This window comes from Macaca nemestrina, chromosome 10 (genome assembly GCF_043159975.1).
Source record: "Macaca nemestrina isolate mMacNem1 chromosome 10, mMacNem.hap1, whole genome shotgun sequence".
NCBI lineage: Eukaryota > Metazoa > Chordata > Mammalia > Primates > Cercopithecidae > Macaca > Macaca nemestrina.
Window position 1 is genome coordinate 9,046,569 of NC_092134.1, and position 25,401 is coordinate 9,071,969.

At 43.8% G+C, this 25,401-nt stretch overlaps 3 protein-coding genes across 6 annotated transcripts in view; 1 reads left to right on the forward strand and 2 right to left on the reverse strand.

Moving 5' to 3' along the window:
* The window catches only part of LOC105493811 (refilin A), a 347,171-nt gene extending 340,130 nt beyond the window's left edge, over positions 1 to 7,041 (reverse strand). The window contains exon 1 of the mRNA XM_071070849.1: positions 6,907 to 7,041. The gene's annotated coding sequence lies outside the window, so the exon portion shown is untranslated. The remainder of the gene's footprint in view (positions 1 to 6,906) is intronic.
* LOC105493854 (zinc finger protein 664) overlaps positions 1 to 7,041 on the reverse strand; it is a 38,664-nt gene extending 31,623 nt beyond the window's left edge. Inside the window, exon 1 of the mRNA XM_071070848.1 lies at positions 6,907 to 7,041. The gene's annotated coding sequence lies outside the window, so the exon portion shown is untranslated. The remainder of the gene's footprint in view (positions 1 to 6,906) is intronic.
* A 916-nt stretch (positions 7,042 to 7,957) lies between these two features.
* LOC105493833 (coiled-coil domain containing 92) overlaps positions 7,958 to 25,401 on the forward strand; it is a 35,628-nt gene continuing 18,184 nt past the window's right edge. Inside the window, exon 1 of one of the 4 annotated variants that reach the window (XM_011761769.3) lies at positions 7,958 to 8,409. The gene's annotated coding sequence lies outside the window, so the exon portion shown is untranslated. Of the gene's footprint in view, positions 8,410 to 8,961; positions 9,169 to 23,414; positions 24,786 to 25,401 lie in introns of those variants that run through there. The other 3 variants (XM_011761801.3, XM_011761775.3, XM_011761782.3) reach the window with 3 other exon arrangements.

Consider the following 25,401-nt stretch of genomic DNA (forward strand, 5'->3'; position numbering starts at 1 on the left):
GTTAACCTAAGTGGCAGAGTTCATCATCTTTGGGACAGGGGTCCGCTCTGGCTACAAAGACTTCCTCACAAGCTCTGTCACAATATCATAGAACGCACTGCAAAATAAGATCTGGAAATAAGCTATGATTATTTTATGAACTTTCAGGGGTATGAAAAATAAATGAGTTCTAGAATAGCTTTACTGAATTTCTTATAATGTATCAGGTGACACAAGAGACTCTGTGTATTCCAGAGTTAGAATAAAAGTGTAGAAATGTTTTAGTGTTAAAAAGCAATACGAATTATATTCTTTAAATTACATTTTGAATGCTTCTGCTACATCTTCAAAATTAAATTGCATTAAAAAAATTCTCTTCTTCCACTGTCTTTACAAATGAGTAACCATAGCCATTGGTTCCACCTTGTGACTCTCCCACATGGATTAGCTGTAGCACAACTTACTTTTTTTACTCTTTTGAGACAGGGTCTCGCTCTGTCACCCAGGCTTGAGTATAGTGGCGTGATCATGACTCACTACAGCCCTGCCTTCCAGTGATGCTCCCACCTCAGCCTCTTAAGTAGCTGGAACCACAGGTGTGTGCCACCATGCCTGGCTAATTTTCGTACTTTTGGTAGAGATGAGGTTTTGCCATGTTGCCCAGGCTGGTCTCAAACTCCCGGCCTCAAGCCATCCGCCCGCCTTGGCCTCTCAAAGTGCTGGGATTACAGGCGTGTGCCACCATGCCCAGCAGACACAACTTTCAACCTGAACTGAAAGACTTCAATTTGCTAAATCTAAGATTCACTCCCGATCCCTTTATTACATCTCTAGGCCATTTGAAACTACTGCTCCTGTCCATTCTTGAAACTTTCTAACTTCCAGGACGTCTCTCCTGAGTGTCCTCATCTGCACTCCCTTCTAGCCAGTCCACCAGGCTCACACTAAGTGAATCTGCTCCTGTAAGCTCCGCAACAGTAAAACCAATACAGTGAGCGTGGAATCCAAGCTAAGCCAATCAGATTGTCTTTCTGGAAAATTTGGACTGGGAAGTGGGAAGTAGAAAGACTGGGCCTGTGATGTGAGCTGGCAGAAGTTATAGTTTCAGGATGGTCTTCCAGAGTGAGCACCTGGGGTCACATGTGTTACTTACAGCCGAGAGAGAGAAGAGACAAGAGGGAGAGCAGGCACACAAAGCACAGGGCAGACACACAGTGAGCAAGAGCAGCTGGGGAGATGAAGGCAAAGAGCACAGCCACACTGACTGCCGCCAACTTCCCAGCGACTGGGCCCCAACCTCTGATGAAGACATCCCGCTTCCTCTCTAATGTCTTCTGTTACCTTGGCAGGCACTTTCTCCACTACCTTTTCCCCACTTGTCCTTCAAGGTACCCATGCTCCAGCCATACTACTAACAGTCAGGTGGGCACTCACACATGGATGAAAGGGTACCACTCTGCCTATTTCCTGGCCTGCCCCTATGTGGAAGGGACCAGTTTACCAAGATGAAGAGAAATCACTCCAAGAAGTCAGGTGTACTCTGACAATGGGATGACTGACAAAAGGACCACTAATGCCCAGAGGAATCTCCAACACCCACTCAGAGAGGCAGAGTCTACCCAATGAACCCCAAAGACAAACATGGTATTACCTGAAGTCAGGGTCATGCAGTCTCAAATAATTCTATGTGAAAAATATCAACTGTCCAGTCTATCTAGACAGATATGCCCCAATTTACAGACGTACAACTATATTGCAAGAAAAATTTCCCATGTAGAAATATTGATTTTAATACCATAGCTATGTATAGTATCTGGTCATTCTTACAGCAAAACATGTATGTGTACTGTAAAATTATTCTTTGTAAATTCTCTTCATGAAGAACCTACGTGTCCTGTAAGACCTTCAAACTCAAGCACATCCAAAACTGAATCAGTCACTTCCTCACCAAAGCCTACTACATTCCTGTCTTAATCTGTTTTCTACTGCTTTCAAGAGAATACATGAAAATGGATAATTTATAAAGAAATTTATCTCTTACAGTTATGGAGGCTGAGAAAGCCCAGGTCAAGGGGCCACATCTGGTGACAGCCCTCCTGCTGGTGGGGACTCTCCAAAGAGCCCTGAGCCAGCACAGGGCATCACACGATGAGAAGGGGCTGAGCATGTTAACATGTTGTCTCAGGTCTCTCTTCTTTTTATAAAGCCTCTAGGTACCCTCCCATGACAACTCATTAATCTATGAATGGCTCTGCCCTTATGAGCCAAACCGCTGAAAGACCCCACCTCTCAACACTGTCACATTGAGGATTAAGTTTCAACATGAGTTTTGGAGGGGACAAATATTCAAACCATAGCCAATTCCCAACTACAGTAAATGAGTCCACTCTCCCCTCAATTGCCCAAGTCGGAAACCTGGATATCATTGACTCCCCGCCATCACAAAGGTCTAGCCACTCTCCTCCAAATACCTCTGGAAACTTTCCACTGTCTACCTGCATTGTCTCAACTTAACTCAGGCCACCGTCATCTTCCCTGGAATTCTACAAAAGCCTCCAGTCTTGCTTCTCTCTAATCCATTATCTACTCTAATATAAATTTTTTTAAATGCAAAATGGATTGTTCTTACCCTACTCACAAGTTTTCAATGGGTCCCAATCATTTTCAGTGTAATTTCCAAATTTATTCATACGGCTTTAACCAAAAAAACAGTGCTCATGTCTATTTGCCATGTAGTTATCATGTCCCACATATAATACACTTCGTTAAATCAAATGTTCCAACATACATGTAATACAAGTACATGTAATCTTGGCATGGAAAGCATTTAATTCTGATTATTTCTTGGGAAAAGCCTAGGGGAGACTGGTTTTTCATATCACATGTGTTTGCATTGCTTCAGTTTTTTTTTTACAATGGGCATTTACTTTTGTAATGAAGATGTTACAGTTTCTCACAAATTTCACTAAAGGTCTAAATTTAGACAAAAATATATACTATCTAGTACCTAAAAGGATGTGGTAAAAATGACACACTCTTATGTTACATTGGCCATATGTATCAAGAGTCTTTAAATTATTTACATTTCTTGATGGTCTAGGAACCATCAAAAGAATATTTTTAAATAGAGAAAAGCTTTCTGCACAAAATATGTATATTGTAGAATTACATTTACACTCACAGTTTGCAGAGTGGTTATGATACACCCCCGTATCATATATTTAGTCCACAATTCTTCAGATTTCCACCTGATCTCTTCTACATATTTTTGCCATTCGTAAGTTGTACTGGAAGGCTCCTGGGACTTTTTTGGGGAGTTTTAATTATATCATGTATACAACTGTGTATCCTGATTTCCTTCCACTTAACACTATCATAAGCATTTTAATATATTTTCTTCATAAACATTTTTAATGGCAGTGTTATTTGCCACTAAATATATGATACAGGGGATGTATCATAACCATTCTGCAAACTGTGCCCTAAAGAGTAATTAAATTTTATGTAGTCTAGTACACTAGTTTTTAATTATTATTTTCTCTATTGTTTCTAATAGCAGCAGCTACTTCCAAGATTTGAGTGCTGTGTAGGCGCCTGGCTCTTTATCTCTTACTCTCATAACACCATAAAGTGGAAAATATTTGTGGCAAATAATAAGCTAAGTTAGTATTTTCAATATGTAAAGAACTCATACAAATTGATGAAGAAAATAATGAAGATCAACACACAAGTTGTTACAGGATGCGAATCGACGGTTCACTTGATAGACCTGCCGATACTTTTTAGTGTAGACAACTAGTTTAACATTTTTGTGTACTTTTTGCATACAAAGTACCTTTTTATTGCTACTTTTATTAATGCTCACTTTTAAAAAATTAGAAACAAGGATTTTTTTTTTTTTTTTAAGACGGAATCTCGCTCTGTCATCCAGGCTGGAGTGCAGAGGCCCAATCTCTGCTCATTGCAAGCTCCGCCTCCTGGGTTCAGCCATTCTCCTGCCTCAGCCTCCCAAGTAGCTGGGACTACAGGCACCTGCCACCATGCCTGGCTAATTTTTTGTATTTTTAGTAGAGATGGTGTTTCACCGTGTTAGCCAGGATGGTCTCGATCTCCTGACCTCGTGATCCACTTGCCTTGGCCTCCCAAAGTGCTGGATTACAGGCGTGAGCCACCATGCCTGGCCAGGATTTTTTTTTTTTTTTTTTTTAATCAAACACTGACTTGACCTTCGTGTAGCTGGTAACGTGAAGTCAATGTGAATTCCAAGGGAAAGCTCACATCTCTTCCAGACAGCCCTCTGAGATGGCCTACTTGGTCTCCCCACTTCTACTCTCCAGCCCCAACACACCCCCACATCTTGCATGCAGCGACTAGAGTGGCTGTTTAAAGATACAAATCTGATTATGTCACTCCTCTTTGTAAAACCCAACCCGTATCATGGTTTCCCACTTCACTCGGGATAAAATACAACCACTTTAACCTGCCCTATAAGACCCTACTTGATCTGGCCCCTGGCCTGCCACTCTTCCCCTTCACCTCCATAGTCTATCCACATTCATTCTTTCAATTCCTGGAATGGGCAAAGCTTTTTCCCTGCTTTGAGGCCTTCCCACAATGCTGTTCCTCTGTCTGGAAAATTATCCCCCACTTCCCTCCACACTAACACCTACGCACTCTTCAAATCTCAGCTTAAATCTTATTTATACAGAAAAGCCTTTCCTAGGCCCCTTTTCTCCACTCTAAAATTTGGTCTCCCCTTTTTTATACTTCCTCATAGCAGGTGCTGCTTAACTTCCACAGCAGATACCACAGTTTGTGATCATATGTGTAGTTGTGATTGTGTTTAAATTCCGATCCCCTCCCCCTCACAGATCATAAGCTTCAAGAGAAAAAGAACAAGTTGATTTTGTTGGCCACACTGCAGGCACTCATATACATCTGAAAGAAAGAAAAATACATACAAAGCCCCTAATCGTATCTCGTACATCTTAAAATGTTACCCATCACATCATTCAATCATTATTTAAATGATTAAAATATTAAATCTCAATATTAAAACTCTGATACAGCCTGCCAATTTAGTAAAAATCCCTTTTCCTTGAAGGACATAAAAACTAATCTGAATCTGCTACTGCCACAGAAAAATACATGTACAACTTACAACTTTAAGGAAATAAGATTAAATATTATAGTGAGAGTATTGTCTGGTGTTCAGTTTGCTAATATGTTTATTCACAGTCAACATTTAATTTATATGCCTTATTTTTTAAGGTGTGAAAGCACTAGGGGCTGGGCACAGTGGCTCACACTTGGAATCCCAACACTTTGGGAGGACTGCTTGAGGCCAGGGTTTGAGACCAGTTGGGGCAAGATAGTAAGACCCTGTCTTTACAAAAATAAAGTAAAATAAATCAGCCAGGTGTGGTAGCACATGGTTGTAGTCATTCCTAACTACTGGGGAGGCTAGAATCATGCCACTACAGTCCAGCCTGGGCAACAGAAAGAGACCCTATCTCGCTCTCTCGCTCCCTCTCTTTTTTTTTTTTAAAGAAGAAGAGGAAGAAAAGAAAGCTCTAGGAAAAAATGCTTTGCAAAATATTCTTTACGAAGCCTAACGTATTGTCAGTACTTGATAAAAATTAACTTAAAAAATCACAAATTAAAAAGCATTCAAAGTTGACTATCTCTAGTGCTCTGTGATATGATACACACACATCTCGTCAAAAAATATAAATGATATTACAAATAATTTTTGTATCACAAAGGCTAATAAAACCAATATTTATATACTACTTTACATTCTACAAACCATATGCACTGTATCACTGAACTCTATGGAGTAGATAGAGCAGGCCATTTACAGAAAAGAAAACTGAGGTTTGGTGTCATTCAATGTCCTCCCCAAGGTCACACGACTTCTAAGAGGTACAGTCACAACTACTATACGGGAGGGATGGCTGCTCCCACATGTAAATTTCTTAACCAAAAGAGAACTTCATCATAAATGCCGAATCTCGGTATTAGCGTGTATCTGTACTATCACCGAAATGTCATCTCACCAGAGAACCACGACCGGCGAAAAAGCTGTTTTAAAGTTAAAACTTTAACTATCAATTTGGGAAACGGCTAAACCACGGTATACTGAAACTACGGAACATGATGCAGCAGTTGTTAAAAAAAATAACTTGAAGCATTATATGCTAAAATTGAAAGGGTGCAACAGTCCTTGTTAAAGCAGTCAAAAACGATGTTAGACGCACACACGTAAAAGTATCCCAAAAGATCTAGAAGGATACACACCTCACACGTAATAGTCGGCATCCCTAGAGACAGTGGTTGATAGTCAAAAGACAAAATGCCATCTCTGCGATACGCTGTTTTTAGAAAGAAAATGTACTACTCTAATTTAAAATTAATTTTTAAATTTTAAATTAACCTGTGGGTTGAACAAGGTCAATTTCCTGCTTTAAAAAACTATGCATCTATAAAGGAAATAGGGGCCCTAAGAAGACAAAATGCCTCAAAACAGTTCCATCTTGAGAAAACAATAAACTGTAAATATCAGAAAACGTTCCTTGAAGAAGGCAATAGCTCGGAAATCTTTTTTCAGTATCTGGTCTCCTTTGTTGCAGTGAGACAGCCCGTAAGCAATCTAGCGACCAGAACAGTTCGGAGCAGGCTCCCGGGGAGATTTAGTTGTTAGAGTTCGGCAAGAAAGGTTTCACAAAGGAGCCGAGTTCCGGGGGAAATAAGAGGTGATGTGGCGGAGAGATGGATCTGGATGGGAAAATGTCTGGGAGGGGGGTATACGGAGTCCATGAGAAGCCGGGGACAGTGAGAAAACTGCAGTCGAGTCCTGGAAGGGGTGAGAACGCCTGCGGAGGCGGGAGTCGAGAGGGAAGCGGACAGCGCCGGCAGCCAGTTTACCTGGGTGAGAATCCGGCCCTTGTTGCGGTCAAACAATGGAGGCGTCCGGCCGCAGCAGCCTTCTGCGCTGGGTGCGCGAGGGGTTCCTCATCACCTGAGCGGGATGCTCGCCTCCTCTGCCGGACGCAGGGCGCCCTGAAAAACACACAGCACCCCATGCAGCTGGCTCCTCCGCAGCCGCCCGGCTCCCCGGTCCCCTGGCGCGGCCATGACCGCCTCTCCGGGGATCCGCCTGGAAGGGCTCCAAGGCGCGGCTCCACGGGCGACGAGGGCGGCCGCGCTCCCCCTTCTCGGCTCCAACAACAATGGAGCCTGGCTCGGGAGTCCGGCTCCCGCGGGGCCTCGCCCGGCCTCGCCCTGCCCGCTGCCCAGCCCTCGCTCGCGCCGGCCGCCATCTGCGCCCCCCGGCCCCGCTCCCCAGCACTGCGGGCCCGCGGCCGACCGCCCGAGGCCCGAGGGGCGGCTTCTCAGCCCGGGGCCCGCCCGGCTGCGCGGAGCCGCTCTGACCTTCCCAGCCATCCCCAAGGGCCGGGCCGGCCCGAGGCCCATCCTCCGGGATGGGTTGTTTTTCTTTTCTTTAATCCACTCCACCTCCTTCCCACCCCCAGCCCGCTCCCCGGCCCCTGGCCCCTAGCCCCCTCCGGGAAAGAAAGAAAGACTGCAGCCCGGCCGCCGAGAACTCACTCCAAGTGAGGGGAGTCAGCGCCCCAGGCCGCGGGCGCCGCGCACCCACCTCCCTCTCCTCAGGGACACCTCACAGGTGCGCCTCCGAGCCGCGCGCGCGCGCGCTCCGCACACCCAGACGCCTCCGGGGGACAGCGCGCGTGCGCACGCACGAGGCCGGGGAGCCCCGGGGGAGCGGGGACCGCACGCATGCGCGGCCGCCCGGCCCGCGCCCCCACTGCCCGCCTCCGCCCCCGCCCCCCAGCCCCGGCACTGCCGGGCCCGGCCATCCCCAATCCCCGCGCGCGGCGCGCGCGCTCCCGCTCGCTTCCCTCGCTCCTCCCCGCGCCCCCGCCCAGGCCGCGTTACCCAGGGCAACCGCAGTGCGGCCGCACCTGAGCTGTGCGCCTGCGTCCCGCGGGCCCGACCCTCCCTTCCCCTCGGCCCTCGCCCCTGCCCGGCCACAGCCGGGCGGAAGGGGGCGTCGCCCCGCCTCGCCAAGTGAATATCTGCCCGCCGCCCCCGCCCAGCCCGGCAGACACAGACCCGCCGCCGCGTCGGCGCCTCGCCCGTCGGGTCAGCGCGGCCAGGCCTCGCCGCCGGCCCCACTCCCAGGGTGCACCGCGGCGAGCGCTCGGGTGGGAGCGGGCGAGATGTGCCGGGCGGGCGGCGCCCACTGACCTCCCTCGGCGGCCCGGCTCCGGGCAGCGCCCGAGGCCAGGCAGCCCCGCCCGCCGCGCCCCGCCCAGCCCATGGGCCGCGAGCCCCCGCCGTCGCCCGTCGGGAGGACCGAGCCTAAGAGGGCAGCCGCCTGAAGGAACGCGACGGCGGCGCCCGCAGGTGAGGCGGGGCCCGGGGTGTGCCGAGTCCGGCCCCGCTCACCTGGCAGCGCCGGCGGGGGCGGAGGGACCGGGCAGGGACGGGAGTTCGTGGCGAAGACTTTAAAAACCCTCCCCGCGGGGAGATGGGGGACGGGGTCCTCCCGCCCCATCCCCGGGGCTTGGGAGCCGCGCTAGCTCCGCGAGGGGCAGGGGTGGCCCCGGACGAAGGCAACTCGGGGGACGGCGGAATCGGGGGAAGAGGGTCCCTGAGGCGCGGGCCGCGCCCGCCCCCGCAGGGTCCGCCGGCCCTTTTTGGGGAGGGGGCGCCCCGGCCCGGGCTCTAGTCCAGGGTGCGGACCGGCCGCGGCGCGCGCCCACGCCAGTGGCTAGGGGGAGGAGAGGCCGGTCCCGGGGCGCTCCTGCCAGCCCCGGGGTGGGATCGCAGGGCGAGGGATCCGCATTGCAGGTGCACCAGGAGCGCCCCGGGGCCTAGCCCGGCTTTGTCTGGGATGCTGTGGGGAGGAGGCGGCTTGAATCCACATCTCCTTTTTAAATGCATGTTACCACCCAGGGGACCTTAGAGACCCTCCCTGACAAGTTGTATCGCCTCCTGTCCTGGTAGCCTTTCCGTAAGTACGCTACCTGCCAGCCCCTTCCTGAAGCTTTGATGCGCTTTAGTTTACTCTGACGATTTGTTTGTGATTCGTGAAACGGAGCAGAAGGCACAAACGCAGCAGAGCTCCGGGTTTGGCTCCTGGGCTGCCGTCTGCTACCGCGAGTGAGTTTCTCTAACTTAGGTTTTCATGCTGGCCTGTATTGTTTCATTTCAAGCTTTGATATTTAGCAGTACGATCTAGTCCACTAATGAAAATTAGGCGGCCAGAGAGAAAATATAACCGTACTCTGTAGTTTAGGTTGCAGTAGTTGGTTTTGTAACAAAATACAAGCTACCAGGCTGTAATACTTTAACATATTACGCATTTCCAGAAACCTGTAAGAGTATTAAAACTAGGATTGCCATTTTAAAACTTTTACATTTGAAATTAAAGAGCATTGGTATTGATAAAATGATTTTTTTTTTCACATTAAGAATTTCCATGCATTTTCTCGCCGTTGCATTGTAAGGAAAAAGATGCTAACGTTTGAAGTGACTTTTACCTCCAAAGATGTTTTGAAATGTATGTAATTCTTTTGGCTAACTGTTCATCTTACGTGAAATATGCTTGGAAGAAGGCTTTAAAACTAGTGATTATATTTACGGGTATGCGTACCTATACTTATCACTGAAAAATCTTGAAATAGTTTTGTTACTCCTCTGCATATTATAATTACGCAGTGAATTTAGTTTAGGCACATTTAAGATCTAAGGTACAGGACAATTATTTGTGTGAGATTTTTACTCTAACACATTTTAAATACATCAGTCTAACAAATAGGTTTTTTTGGAAATTAGAAATTTTTATTAACTCTTTAAAAAAAGAATCATTCATCTTGGGTATATAACTCTTTCATCTGCCATGTTGCATAAATTGCCAAATTGGATAAATTGATCTCAACTTACCCAATTATCTTTGGATAAATTGAGCTCAATATAATTACCTCATTGGTAGGATGCCTTTGCAGTGACACTAACGTTAATAAAGTGTTGATGCTTTTAAAAAATACTTATGTTGAAAAAGCATTTTCTCGTATATCTAGCAAGAAAAGTCGTGGAACTTTTTTCCTTCTATCTGGAACCAGATCAGCCATAAATAGTTTCTAATACATAGTGGGCACACATTTGGTAACTAAGATTAATTATATCTACTGAATTTACTGAATTCCATATCCTTCAAGGGCAGTGACTAGGTGACTTTGTGTCTTCACACACCAATGTTGCAGTAAACGTTTGAGTCAGATTGAAGTTTCATCCCGGCTAGGTAGGTGCTAACCTAATGACACCGGTTTCCACATCTTCAGCTCTGATGTTTCAACCTGCAGAAGGATTTGGGCAGGGAAGTGGCTGTGTCCTAATTGTCTTCAGATATGTGGAGGTCTGTCATGCGGCAAGGGATTTCTTTTATTTTGAGTAATTAGTACAGAAAAACAGATTTCACTTTCACGTAAAGGCAAAAGTTGTTTATGGTGAGAACTAGCAGTGGAAAGAAGGGGCCGCTCCTTCCCTAGGGGCTTTTGGGATCAGCTGGTTCCCCACTTGGCCTGAATGTCTGTTAGGAGGTATCACAGGTATAGGGCGGTCTTTCTGAGACGGACTCCTAGGTATTCCGATGGCAACTATATTCGAGGACTTCCGTACTTCACTTTTAGCACTGTGGCTTTTGTTTTTTGTTTTCTTAGGCTGGCTTCTACAGTTGTGGACATAGCAACATCCCCAAACACCTACACAAACCCTGGGAAGATTTTTAGTAGATTAAAGACCCACCTGCTATCAAAGATGATTCTTAGTCCTGCTTTGCGTTTGTATGGCACATTACAGGAATAAAGCACTCTCAAATTCAGTGTGTTTTAAAAGACTCTTTTTAATTATACATGATTTGTATTTGTTTCTTTGACTTTTATTTTCTACAATAAACATTGAATCAAGAGGAAAATTACTCTTTTCTAGGAAGGCAAGCACAAAAGTCTTTTTTTAAAGCTCTTTTTAAAAAATAGGATGGTGCCAGTCATTCTTTGGAGAGCCAGCAAGTTGTGAAGGTGAATCGTTCTTTTACTTGGCTGAAAACATTTTTTTAAAGGTACTGAATAAGGCTGGGTGCAGTGGCTCACTCCTGTAATCCTGGCACTTTGCTAGGGCGAGGCGGGCAGATCACGAGGTCTCGATCGAGACCATCCTGACCAACATGGTGAAACCCCATCTCTACTAAAAATACAAAAATTAGCTGGTCATGGTGGCGCAGTATTCCCAGCTACTCGGGAGGCTGAGGCAGGAGAATCGCTTGAACCCAGGAGGCGGAGGTTGCAGTAAGCTGAGGTCATGCCACTGCACTCCAGCCTGGCGACAGAGCAAGACTCCGTCTCAAAAAAGAAAAAAAGAAGAAGAAGAAGAAGAAAAAGACTGAATAAGAGATGATTCTTGTGCTTGCTCCACATTTTAGTTTGTTTATTTCATTACTCAAACATGACTCAAGTTTCACAGCAAAAAGTCCAGTCATATCCACCTACATTAAGTTGCATTGGATGTTTTTTCAGTATGTCTGCATGGTTTTTAAAATATGCTGGCAGCTGAAGGTAAAACAAAGCCAAGAAGTAGAATTACAGCAAGCTGAAAAGCTTAGGGGAATTGGAGCTTTGTGTTTGAAGAAGAAAAACATGTGCCCTGTTTGTATGAAACCAATCTTGAGAATGATGGTTTTATCAAAAATGGGAATAATAATTTATCTATTATAACAAAGATTCGGCTACTGAGTGTCAATCTAATACATGTATTAAGTGGGTCAATGAGGTTGGGACTCCAGTCTGTGGCTAAGCAGCAGAGCAGAGTTACCTGTGAACACGAGTGCCCAATACACAAGGATTGAAGTGCAGCAAGACGGTAATGAGGCCAATTGAGTTAAACCAAGGTCCAACCTCTCCAGTTTAGGAAGAAGAGGAAAAAACAATTCTGAATTAATGTCTGCTTGGACTGGACTTTTTAAACGTCTTTTAAAGTAGTTTCTCTCTCTTGTTCTGTAGCAGATGAGTTTGTCTCATGCGTTTGTGTCTCTTACCCATTAGCTGACTTTGGGTGTGATAAGTGACTAAGACTCCTCAAACTTTGAACAAGGAATATACCGTTTATTTACGCTGTATGCATGAAGGGAAAAGAGACGATTATCAAGTTTTTCTGGCCAACCAAGAAATAAAATGAAACCTTAAAAATACTTATTTTTCCAGGAAAAAAAATCACAGATACTACTTAAATATTATTACCAGGACAACAAATTAGCAAATAAGGCAACCAGTTAGAAAGCAGCATTTTCAAGGTTAAAGGTTGCATTTTAAAGCTTTTAGCCATGACTTTTGAAGGGATCACACAAACATCTTAAAAGACTTCTTTGTTAATCAGAAAACAGTTTACATGCAAATTTCCACAATGGAGATCAGACCGAGATCAATACTTTCACCATTATTCCCAGCTTACTGCTTTATCAGAAAGAACTTTACTACGAAGCAAGAAGTGTCTACTCTTCTGTGAAGGAGTAAGTTTTCTCCTTGTTTCTGAAATTTTTTATTCTAGCTGAATTCTCAGGACCGAGCAGTAAACTTCCATTGGTTAGCACCAAATAGAGCAAGCCTGAGAAAGCTGCTTATAATAAGGGGGAAAAACGACAGAAGAAAACTTTTAATAAAGGAGTATAAGGCACATAATACTCTGCTTCTACAAATTTTCTTTTTGTTGCCTCTTTGGCAACACTTCAGATACTAAATTTAGGTCTGCATAAAATCCATTATCCTTTGCTCTTCAGATTTCCTCCCCAATCTATTTCTAAATGCATCCTGTGCCCTTCTCATTTACTATGCAAGTAAGAGAGTTTATGAGAAGTCGTTAAAGCCCATTTTCTTAGGTAACATTGTTTAAGCATTAATGCTACATGTAAATTGTCGTTCCCAATATTACTACAATACTCTCTTAAAGTTGCACATTTTACCTAGAAATCCGTGGCATCATACTCTGAAAAGGCCATCTTTGATATAATGTAGAGGACATGTAAAAACACTGGGTTCCCGAGAGAAAGTTCCATCTCTATCATACATAACATAATTATCTTAGGATCGCCATATTTTTCTAATGATAAATGAACATAAGAGGTTAGGCTCATGCCATACCCTAAACATTGAAGGAGGCTTTTTGTAACTCCTTTCTCTTCAGCTGTCACACACATCAACCCAGATGAAAGGCACTGCTAGTGTTTCTGCCTCGGTGGCCAGTAGCGTGTTAGGGCAGATATGCATTTTTAAAATAGCCAAGGCTTGCACATTGATAAGAAAGATGGAGAAAGGTTGGGGTTTTTTGCTCAGTTTTGTGTTCCCATAGATAAGAACATAGTAGAAGTTACTAGGTTTGGCCTGTCATTTTCAAGGAAGGTCAGTATCTGATACCGAATCATCTTTATCTTTTGGTTGAGTCCCTGTGACAAGACCAGAAAGTTCTAGTGGAATAGAGCAGCAGCTTTCTGGCATTAAGGTACTTGTTCATTGACATGCCCTGTTGCTCTCGGGGGAGGAAGGATGTGTAATCCTCCTCAGCCTCTGCAATGTGATAGATTTCAAGTGAGGAATTATTTTCCATCAATAAAGGGGTCAAGTCAGTTTTTGACAAGTTTATTAGTACAATAAGGCTGTGGTATCAGGACCCAGTTCAGAGATGAACAAAGCCAAACCATATTGTTTGAGGGCAAAGGCAGGTTTTTAGGGGAGAGAAAAAATAAATATCCAAGTAGAAACAGAGCCAGAAGTGAGACCTTGGAGACAGGTTGAGAGCTGTCTATTTGGAGGTGTTCTTGTGTCTCATCCCTTGTTGCAGGATGGAACTCAGAGCTTTGGGTGACCATTGGCTAATTCTAGAGCACTGCACTGAATGTTACTCATTAGCAGGCTGTGGTTAGAGCAGAGTGCCTTTCCTAGTAGTTTCAGGATGCCAGTGGGACCTGCCTGTGCAGTGACCATCTTGAGTCTGAAATTTAAGTGGAAAGCAGCAAATTAGCCATTCCTGTGTTTAGAGAAAACTGAGTTTAATTAGAAGGTGTCAAAGTCGTTGGGGTCAGCATGTTCCTACTGAAGAAACTGGGAATCCTCGGCACATTAGTAGCCAGCAGAACTGTGGAGTCCCTTGAAGGAAGGTTGAAGTGATGTTTGGACTGCTGAACCACAGAGTGAACCTGGGAATGAGATATATTGACAGACACCCTCATCAGTGCTTTCCATCGGTGTGCAAGACTTAGCTATTTTTCAAAAGAACATAGCTTCCTCTCCCATGGAATGTCCTACCATTGGGGATGTAACCAGAAGCCTCCGAAGCCTACTCAGTTTTTTAGGTGAAGATCCCAGATTTTTGTTTGTCACAACTCTCATGTTTGCATTTATAGGTAGGGAATCCAGCCACTTCAGTCGAGTTTCTGAAAATTCCTGGCTAGGTTATTTTTCACAGTTCCATTTGGACATTTTACCATCTCTTCTGATTGTGGACAAGACAGTGAAGGCATTGATGAATGTATAGGGCTTTACAGCTTTATTTACAATCTGGAAATTATGGACTCCTATTCCAAATAGACACACTTAATGTACCAAATCTGTAAATAAAATATTTCAGAAGTCTTTTTGACAGTCATTGTGTTAGCCTTTGCATGTATCTTCTATACCCAGTGAAATTACTAAAGCATTCACACGAAAACCTGTTTTTCTCATTTGAATAAAACCAATCTGAATGTGCTTATAAATGCCCGCCTCCTGCCCCACACCCCCATCCATAGATAAGTTGCTTTCTTTGTCTTTATGGCTACTTCCCACAACATGAATGGACACGTCAGACAACTCACACAGTGGTGATGAGCTACACTGGCAAATTTGGAGTATGCTACCCACATACAATTTTCCCTGGCATCCCTTCTTGTTGGTGTGTACCAGGCCATGGGACACAGGAACAAGATGAAGGCACTTTGGAGCTACCAAGGGGCTCTCTGAAACCCTGACAGTCTTCAGAGTCCCTTCTACGATGTGGGGCCTGATCTGGGACAGGACAGTTTGGGAAAGAGCCACCATAAGGGACTGTTCACTCTGAGAGAGATGACTGACCATAGATAACCTTGACCGTGTTATTCACCAAAGGAAGTATATTTCCAAAACAGCCCAACATGAGTTACATGAGGGCTGTGAGAAATGTAAGCTCCTCCAAGAGCATGCAGCCCTCACTGTTTTCACAATTGTCCATAGTCAACAGAGTCACGAAAAAGTGAGAAAGAAAAGCAGGACTTCATACTCCAGTGAGAGCAATAAGCTTTGACTTCCGGACAGAATATACAGAGGTCAAGATGAATCAAGATTCCTCTTTATTGAGAAGAGATTGCATCCCAAAGACCAATTTACTTTTCTGTGGGTGGGTAGTCTTGTCTCTTCAATTATACACAAGTGTTTATGGATTCACCTCACTGTATCTCGATGCACACGTACATGCACACATGTCATTCCAAACAGTGTATTTAACTGGCAATATATTTAGCAATTTAAAATTGTAGTTTTTAAATGTTACCAAACATACCAGGTGTCCTAATACATTGATTGATTTTACCATCATAATTTGAGCTTTAATAACAAGTATTCAAAAAAAGACCCAGCAGCTCATCCGTGGGGATTATCAGGTGACAAGGGATGTTTTTTCCATTTGAATTTTAATTTCTTTATTCGTTTTTAGGTAAATATTATTAACTAATTGCCTTGCTATTCTGTTGGTCCAAAGGGAATTAGGAACTTTAGAAAACAAAGTTTACGTTAAAAAATAATATAGTTGTTATTTAAAATTGTCAGAAATGTGGCATCTTAAAACATTCAGCTAATGGAAGTAGAGTGACTCTTGGTTGTCATAACATGTAATACTGTCTGGGATTTTTAAAAAGCAATTTATAACGATAATAGTTTCTTAAGTTACAGTTCCCTTTAATTTGTATTCTCATGTTTAGATTCATCTACTCTGAAATCATGGTGTTAGGTAGTCATTGAGCTATTCTGTAAGGCAAGTGTCAAGAATTTAGGAAGTTCCGTTTAATTTAGCCTTTGTGAAAAAATTCTGCTTTTTGTATGAATCCATATGTACAGGATTGTCTGTGCCCTGCCCCTGCTCCCACATATTAGCTCCACAGGGGGAGACTGTTTGTCTCTTGTTTGTTGGTGTGCTCCATGTGTCCTCCGCAGTGTCTGGCTCAAAGCTGCTTGAAGATGCTTCCTTTATAGAAAGAATGAACTGTAATACTTTCTATCAACCCCCACATAGAAGACACAACCTTCTCTTATACCCCCAAATTCACAAAAATAGATATGAAAGGATTTTCTTTAAAAGTACTAAGAACTTGAATAATTTCTTTTATGTAGTCTTCTGTGTTATATTGGAATAACCTTGTTGTTGTTAATACAGACACTTTATAAAAAAAGATAAATAACTTTTCAGTTTGTACCTGTTATGTTTAAACTTTATTTTTAAACTGCTTTTATAACCTGAGCAATTGTTTTTATTTTGAAAGAGACCTTTTCGAAGTAGAAAACCATTTTAAGATTTACCAGCGCAACACTAATTACTTCAACTTCTCCAGTATATTTGTGCAAATCACAAAGTTCAAATTATGGCTGTTGTACACAGGGTTTCCTGGTGACCACGGAGCCTGTACTTTCATTTCTCCCAGCCTGGAAAGCTTTCTTAAAGTGCTAGTATATATAAAATATTAGGAGTTTTGACATGATTTCATAAATTTATTGGGAGTCTTTAAAATTCTCCTAAGGTTCACATATTTAGTGAAGTCCTTAAAAACAAAACTCTTTGCATTGAAGAAATATTAAAGCCTTTAAACATCAAAGTTTCCTAGAGATTTCCTGCTTGTCTTAGATAGAGTACTCCTGTGGAAACTGTACACCTAGGTCAGCTTCAATGTGTCCACTTAATTTCTGTAGAAATACGCAGCTTTATAACCATAACACTGGAGTCCCTATTGCATTTCAGAATTATCTTGCACTCACCCTCTTCAGTTCTCAGGTCACGTTAACGTTCATACAAGAAAAGCAAAATCTCACATTATTAAGAAATGGGAAGAAAATTATTACATTCTTAGGAATTTGGAGTTTATTTGCAGTCCTTTTTCTTCCAAGCAAAAGAAAGCAAGGAAATGCTGATCCAGTGTTCCAGCCGTTTTAGCTAAACAGGTAAAGTAGTCCCTTTCTGCACTCCTGCTTCGCCAAGCGTGTAAGATACAAGGAAGAAGTTCACTCAAGTAGGCTCTTGTTGCTCCCTCACCTGCTGGTTGCCTTTTCCTCCAGGGTTAGCAGTTCTCTGGTACAGGAAGGATGCTGCATGTGGGGAGAGCTTGCCCTGCCAAGAGTGCCATACGCTGCGTTTACTAGCCATCCCGGAAACCCAGAGAGACCAGGATAAACCTCAAGTCCAAAGGGGAGAAAAGGCCTACCTCAAATTAGGTTGACCCTAACCCTGGGGGTTTCTCATCCAAAACTCTTTTGACCTTTGGGGTCAGATTATCCTTGCTGTGGGGCTGTCCTGTGCATTATGGTCCATTTAGCAGCATTCCTGGCCCCTACCCACTGGATGCTGGTAGCACCCACCCACACACTCATGACAACCCAAAGCATCTCCAGACATCACCAGATGCTCCCTGGGGGCACAGTTGTCCCAGCTGAGAACCACTGCTCCAACTTGATCAAACTCAAGACTCATCAGGAGGATGAGAACCCTGTGTTCTTCCATTAATTCCGACTGCTTACAGTTTGCCTCATATCAGAAAACTTACACGCTAATTCCATCTGTTCTTTGGATTAAAAAAAAAAATGTATCTTGCATCAGCCGTAAAACAACGACTAGATTCTCTGAGGGGGAAAAAAAACCCTGTGTAGATGGTGTTCTTAGCAAGCTAGAGTCAGATTGTAGAAGCAGGCCATCTCCTCTCGAGGCCCCACGTGAAGATTACTCTTGCCACTGCCAGATGATGTTATGTCTCAGCACAGAGTCGCCACTTTCCTCTCTCTACTCCCCATCCCGTTCGGCCTTCTGAATCACGGCATCAGTTGTTGACTTAAGCAGGCAAAACTCAAACTACATTTGAATAAAGAATTTGTCAGTATCTGCATTTGTTGTAGTCTTCTGTATCGAGAGAAACTCCAAGCCACTTATCCAGCTAACCAGAACACCTTAAAAGTGTTTATGTCTTCAAAAAAGAGATACCACATGAAATTGTATTATTAACAAGTTAGTAAATAAGGCAACCAATTTAAAAAGCAGACATTTAGAAGTTCAGAGCTGTATTTTAAAGGATTCAGCAACAATCTCTAAAGCCCAGGTGTCTTAAAATGTTCGGTAGTACAAACAAAACAGAATTGTACATTTTTACACATTTCCACACAGAATAGCAGAGTAAGCTTGTAGCTCTTTAAGAGAACTAGCTTTTTAACCCAAAATGGTGTCTGTTTTTCTGCAGCTTTAGGAGAGAAGAAGCATTTTCTCTTCCTCTGAATTTTTTTTTCACAAGCCGCAGCATCAAGAATAAGCACTGGAATTATATTAGCATCTGGCACAAAAGAGTAGACCTGAGAAGCTTACAGCTTAAAATATGGGGAAAGAAAAGGGCAAAAGAGAATGTTTAACAAATGGAATGTTGGCCAAATGGTGTTCAGGCTGTGCAGCATATGCACTTTTACGTTTAAGAGGGTTGCGGCATTTTGTCTTCATTTAGGGACAGTATATTATCTAGTTAAGATCATAGGCTTTGGAGTCAGACTGATTTGGGATGACCCCAGCTCTGCCTCTTACTAGGTGTGACTTTAAGGAAGTTATTTAACCCTCCAAGCTTGTTTGCTAACGTGTGAAGTGAGTAAGAATATCTGCTCCTTAGAGTGTTGATCAAGTACGTAGCATGGCGCCTGGCACCGAGCCCTTGGTAAAAGGTGATTCCGTGTTCGTTCTTCTTCCCTGGAGCTAAAGGCTGTGTTGCTACTGCAGTTTCTGTCTGCTTCATCCTGCATCATCCCTGCCGGACTAAACTCCCTTAAGTGGGGATTTTGCCTCTATTGAGTAAAACCTCAGCTTTTCCCCATTTTTTATCTTTTCCATCTCGACTTTTCTGAGCAGCTTTTAATATACAGCTTAAATCTGACACTAACTTTTCTATCTAACCTTATTTTCTACCATTCCCCAGAATGTTCTTTCCATATCAGATAGTTTAATGGTGTCATGTTCCTTCTAAAGCTTCATTCGTATTTACTTCCCCAGAAACGCTTCCTCTGACCCAACTCTGCCCATCCTTTGAGGCTCAGTTTAATTCCAACCTCTTCAGAGTAAAACCTTTGTCACTCCAGTCCTTATTCACTCATTATTAGGTACCTCCATGTGTCTGGCAACAGATAGGTACCAGGAATGCTACAATAAATAATTGAGGCCGGCCCCTTTCTTCCAGGGATTTATGCAGCCTGGGGCAGGAGAGACAGGTAGATAAGAGAGAGCTGCCAGTGCTGTCATGGGCAGCTCTTCACCCTTAATGGACAGCCCTCCCCTGGCTCCTGTGCTTGGTGTATGCCTCGTGAGGATTTAATTATATATTGTTTTCTTTGTACATTAGTGGCTGAGTCTCATATCCCCAAGTAAATTGTAAGCATAGGACTGAGTACACAGTGAGCACTTTAGAAACATATGCTGGCTTGATCTTTCACCTCCAGATGCATATTTAAAAGGAGAATCAATTGCTTCGCCTATTGTAAAGGCCTTGTAAACTTCAAAAAGCAAATTAAAAAACAAAATCAATGATGACGTTAAGCTCCTGGCGATCCCCATAACCTCCTAGTGATTAGAGTGGCTCCTAGGCTTTGGAATTCATGGGACAGTGCGCTTTTAAATTTGGCAGTTCTAAAATGAAAATGAAGAATTGTCCTTTGAGTCTAATAAAGTTAGCTTTATGGAAAACTCACTGCATTGTCCTCGTTTTTCTCACTGTGTCACAGACCAAGAAAAGCATCATCCAAGCTTATGACAGGCGTTTCCTGAGTTTCTGAGCTGCTGAGTGCCACTGAGGAGCTCATGAAGCATGATCTGAATCATGAGCTTACATGCACCATGGCCGCATCTCAGCTTCAGTGCCGTGTCACAGGCTTAGCATTGACAATTCACATACTTGGCTCGTAAGAGAAATTTCCAGGTGTCAGTAAGCTGCACCAGAGAAGATACCGTATGTCACAAACTCTAGGAAGTCCTGAACAAGCCCACATTTTCCTTTCCACAGAAATGAAATTTTAATTTGTAGGTGGCTTGATAATTTTTTACTCTTTTTGTTTTTGAGCTATCTATGGCAATCAGAGAAATTGTTCTAAGCCCTCTCCTGCTCACTAATACAAGATACAGCATAGCACCTAATGATGAGGTCGGGGAGGATGCTGAGTGAGATCACCACTAATGTGCAACTCCTAGAAAGAAGCCTTTCTTAAAGGGCCAGCCCAGGTTTCCAGAGGCACCATTATTGTAGGTGGCGGGGAAATAGCAGGGAACAAGACAGAAAAGTCCTTGTTCTCCTGGAGTTTACAAAGCTAGTAAGGTAAGAAAGATAAATAAGCGACCTAATTTTAGAGAGTGATAAATGCTATGAAGATGTAAAATGGCATAATGATGATGGCAGTTGAAGAAAATTGTTAAATTATTCCAGCAGTACAAAGTGAGCACTGGCCACAGCAGTTACATTTTACCTGGGAGCAAATGAACCCTTGGATGACTCTCCGTATTGAAGCAATGATAGTAGACACATAGCTCTAGCCATGGTTCTAAATGCTTTAGATTGTGCTGCCCAACTTGGTAGACACTAGCCTCATGGGGACAGTTTATTTTAATTCAAACAAAAAATAAAATGAAAAATTTTTCAGACACATTAGCCACACATTTCAAGTGTTTGATAGCTACATGTGGCCACAATAGCTACAGAAGAGTGTGGTCACTCCACTGAGCCTCAGTTCTTTAAAAACGGCATAACCGTGCCTATTTTGCGTGATTGTTTCAAGAATTAAGTGATCATCTGTAAGTCTGGCACCTAAGGCCGGGCGCGGTGGCTCGTGCCTGTAATCCCAGCACTTTGAGAGGCTGAGGCAGGCGGATCAGTTGAGGTCAGGAGTTTGAAACCAGCCTGGCCAATGTGGTGAAATCCCTGTCTCTACTAAAAATACAAAAATGAGCAGGGCGTGGTGGTGCACACCTGTAGTCCCAGCTACTCAGGAGACTGAGGCAGGAGAATCATTTGAACCCAAGAGGTCAAGGTTGCGATTGCGCCACTGTGCTCCAGCCTGGTCAACAAAGTGAGACTCCATCTAAAAAAAAAGAGTCTGGCAGCCAGACACTTGGTGTGGCTACTTTGTTGGACAACAGAGAATAGAATATTTACATCATCACAGAAAGTTCCATTGGACAGCATCTCTTTAGATAAACTCAGTCTTCCCCACATCCTAATGAGGTGTAGGTACTGTTTTTCCATTTTGCAGATGACGAAATAAGGCATGGGAGTTATGCGTGACTTGCCCAAGGTTGCATCATTAATGAAGGGCAGAACTAGAATGCAAACCCTGGTGGTCTGGATCCAGCCTGGTTAATCCCTACCCTGCTATTCCGCTATAGTGCACAGATCCAGTATAGCTCATCTGTGTGATCCGCTTTCTTTTTTTTTTTTTTTTTTTTTTTGAGACGGAGTCTTGCTCTGTCGCCCAGCCTGGAGTGCAGTGACCGGATCTCAACTCACTGCAAGCTCCACCTCCCGGGGTTACGCCATTCTCCTGCCTCAGCCTCCTGAGCAGCTGGGACTACAGGCACCCGCCACCTCGCCCGGCTAGTTTTTTGTATTTTTTAGTAGAGACAGGGTTTCACCGTGTTAGCCAAGATGGTCTCGATCTCCTGACCTCGTGATCTGCCCGTCTCGGCCTCCCAAAGTGCTGGGATTATAGGCTTGAGCCACCGCGCCCGGCCTCCACTTTCAACCAGAGTGCATCTGAGGGAGAGAACATTACCTCTTCAGAAAATCTTGTCATTGAATGCTTTTAAATTCAGCTAACATGAGTTCTGACCAAAGGATCAGGAAAAATGTAGGCCTATCATAGGCACAATTTCCCCCTCCTTGAAAAGGGCACAGGAAACCACAAAGCACCAAAAAAATACCAAGTTTATGTGTGATCTCAATAAGGCAGATTAAGCTCTCTATGCCTCAGTTCCTCTGTCCTAGAGCGGTGTGAGGATGTAATGAGACAAGGCCTGGAAAGCCTCAGCGGGACCTGTCACAGTCAGTGACGCCAGGGAGGTCAGCAGCAGCATTACCACTGCACTCAAGTGGCCACACTTGGGTTGAATGTTCCAGAATGCACAGGAAACAGCAGAACAGACCACTAACGTGAGGAGACAGCTTGTCCTTCTCTCCCAGAGCTGCCATGAGAGCCTGTGGTTCCAAACAGCCTGAGTTTGGAATTGGAGAGCACTTTAGGAAGGCACGAGGCAGAGGAGGTAGCAGCCTTTGGAAAGAATCTGCATTTGGCTCATGCACTTAGGATTTGCAAGTTTAGTTAAGTGTCTTCACTCGTCTGAGCCTCCATTCTTTAAAAAATGGGTTTAATCGGCTGGGCGCGGTGGCTCATGCCTGTAATCCCAGCACTTTGGGAGGCCAAGGCAGGCAGATCACCTGAGGTCGGGAGTTCGAAACCAGCCTGACCAACATGGAGAAACCCCATCTCTACTAAAAACACAAAGCCAGGCATGGTGGTGTGTTCCTGTAATCCCAGCTACTCGGGAGGCTGAAGCAGGAGAAGCGCTTGAACCCAAGAGACAGAGATTGTGGTGAGCTGAGATCACGCCATTGCACTCCAGCCTAGGCAACAAGAGTGAAACTCTGTCTCAAAATAAAATAAAATAAAATAAAAAATGACTATAGTCATGTATCTTACATGATTGTTTTAAGAATTAAGTAATCAGCCGAGAGTGGTGGTTCACATCTGTAATCCCAGCACTTTGGGAGGCCAAGGTCGGCAGATCACTTGAGGTCAGGAATTTGAGACCAGCCTGGCCAACATGGCAAAACCCCATCTGTACTAAAAATACAAAAATTAGCCAGGTGTGGTGGTGTATGCCTGTAATCCCAGCTACTCAGGGGGCTGAGGCACAAGAATCACTTTAACCTGGGAGGTGGAGGTTGTAATGAGCCAAGATCACACCATTGCACTCCAGCCTGGGCGACAAAGCGAGACTCCCCCATCTCAAAAAAAAAAAGAATTAAGTGATCATCTATAAGCCTGATACATAGACATTTGGTAAATAATAGTCATAATTACTATTTTGATTAATGATTTTCAGCTTCTTATTAAAAAATGTCTTTGAGTATACATTGGGTGCTTATTTGTAAAAGTATCTAAATGAAAGTGGGCCCTTAAGTATTTTCTTGCCCAGATGCTTTAAACCCAGGGAATGCGTTAGGACAGAGTTATCCTCAAACATGATTGCTGTTACCACCCTTTACAGTGTGGTGATCGCACCCTTGAGAAGCCAGGCAGAGCCAACTGAAAGGCATCCCCATAGCAGCTGCTTGCGAAGATGGAAGCTGCCTCACACTCCCCCCACAGCCAGCAAGGACAGTGGCCACCATGTGTGACCTCAGGTGACCATGCTGTCCATTCTGAAAACTGGGAAGTCAAACTCCCAGGCTCCTGACTGGCCAGTAGGCTTCCCCAGAGCTGGATCAACCAGAAGAAGCTGAAACATCCAACCTAAGAATTTCAGACTTCAAATGGAAACTCTGGGCACTCTAAAACCAAAATTGCTAAGTTCCAAAAATGTTGGATACATTGGGTGCTTATTTGTAAAAGTATCTAAATGAAAGTGAGCCCTTAAAGAGTGTGTCATGAACCAAGGATTACAATTAACCCCATTGTGGGGGCACAAGGTCAAATATAAGAGGAAGAGACAAAGTCAGTTGTACAAATGGAAAAAGTGCAAATGAAAAATGACCTTTAACAAGGCGAGGACAGGAAGAAAATACTGGATTGCCTCTCATTCTCTGAAAATTCCTAATGAATATCAGATGTAGTGATTTTCTACCTACCCCAATTTCTTTCACTCTCCTCCCACAGCTGATATGTGATCTATGAAATACAGTTGTCCTGCCCCTTATTTTACTTGCCATTACTTGTTTTCATTTATTTTGACTGGGTTAATGCACTAATGGCTCATTTATCTATGATGATCAAAATTTGGTTGCAAGACAGCCCTAAAGTGACACCTGTTTGCCTTGTACCATTCTCTCACTGGTCTCTGGATGTTAGAATTGCTGGTGCATTTTAAACAACAGACTTTCTTAATGGATAGCTGTTTTGTGGGAAGCTTTTCCCTTCCCCTGGAACTTAATGCATGATTTCCCAGAGAGCTGGAACATATGATTCTGGGAATTCTCTTGTTCCCTGACATAATAAAGAATGATTGTGAGTGGGAAGAACTTTATGGGGGTCAGTCATAAATGCCATCAGTAAGCATGCCTCACCTATTCTGCACAGCACAGGAAGTTTGCGGAAAGGATACTTGTAAAGAATTGAATAATCCACGCTGGGGCTCTCAGATCACTAGATGGAAAGTCAGAGGTCAAACACCCTTAAATGGACATGCTGAAGCCATCAAAAAAAAAAAAAAGGAAATGATCTAGGGAAATGGTAAATGCCTTCTTAAAAATATGAGTTTGTCTTTTAAAAATATTGATACTTAAGCTATGTTTTTCCAAAGGAATAAATGTTCAATAAAAACAAGTATCTGATTATTGATCACCAGAAGCTATGTAAGTACTAAAATTAAATGCCTGGTCATAGTGACTTTATTCACTGAAGTGACTATTGTTGGACTATTTTAATAATATCTAGGATCTCTAACGTCCTCCCTGTGGAATCAGTGTGGGCCCCTTTCACAGACAGGCAAGTTGGAGGAGTTGGCTTGCTTTTGCTTGATGCGTAGCTAAATTCTTACACTGTCCAAGATGACATGGCTGGGACTGGGCAGAGCCTTTTCTACCACCTTACAAGGATAACATCTCTTTCCTCTGTAAGTAACGGGCATCTTCTCTGATGCCCATTATAGCTAATGAAACCATGGACGCTTTCACTTTTTGTAAGTAATAAAGGAAAAATATGGCTAAATTAAAGTGTATAGAGCCAGGTAAGGGGTCTGGCACTTATAATCCCAGCTACATAGGAGGCTGAAGCAGGAGGGGACCACTTGAGGCCAGGAGTTTGAGTCAAGCCTGGGCAACATAGAGAAACCCTGTCTCCCCCCCCA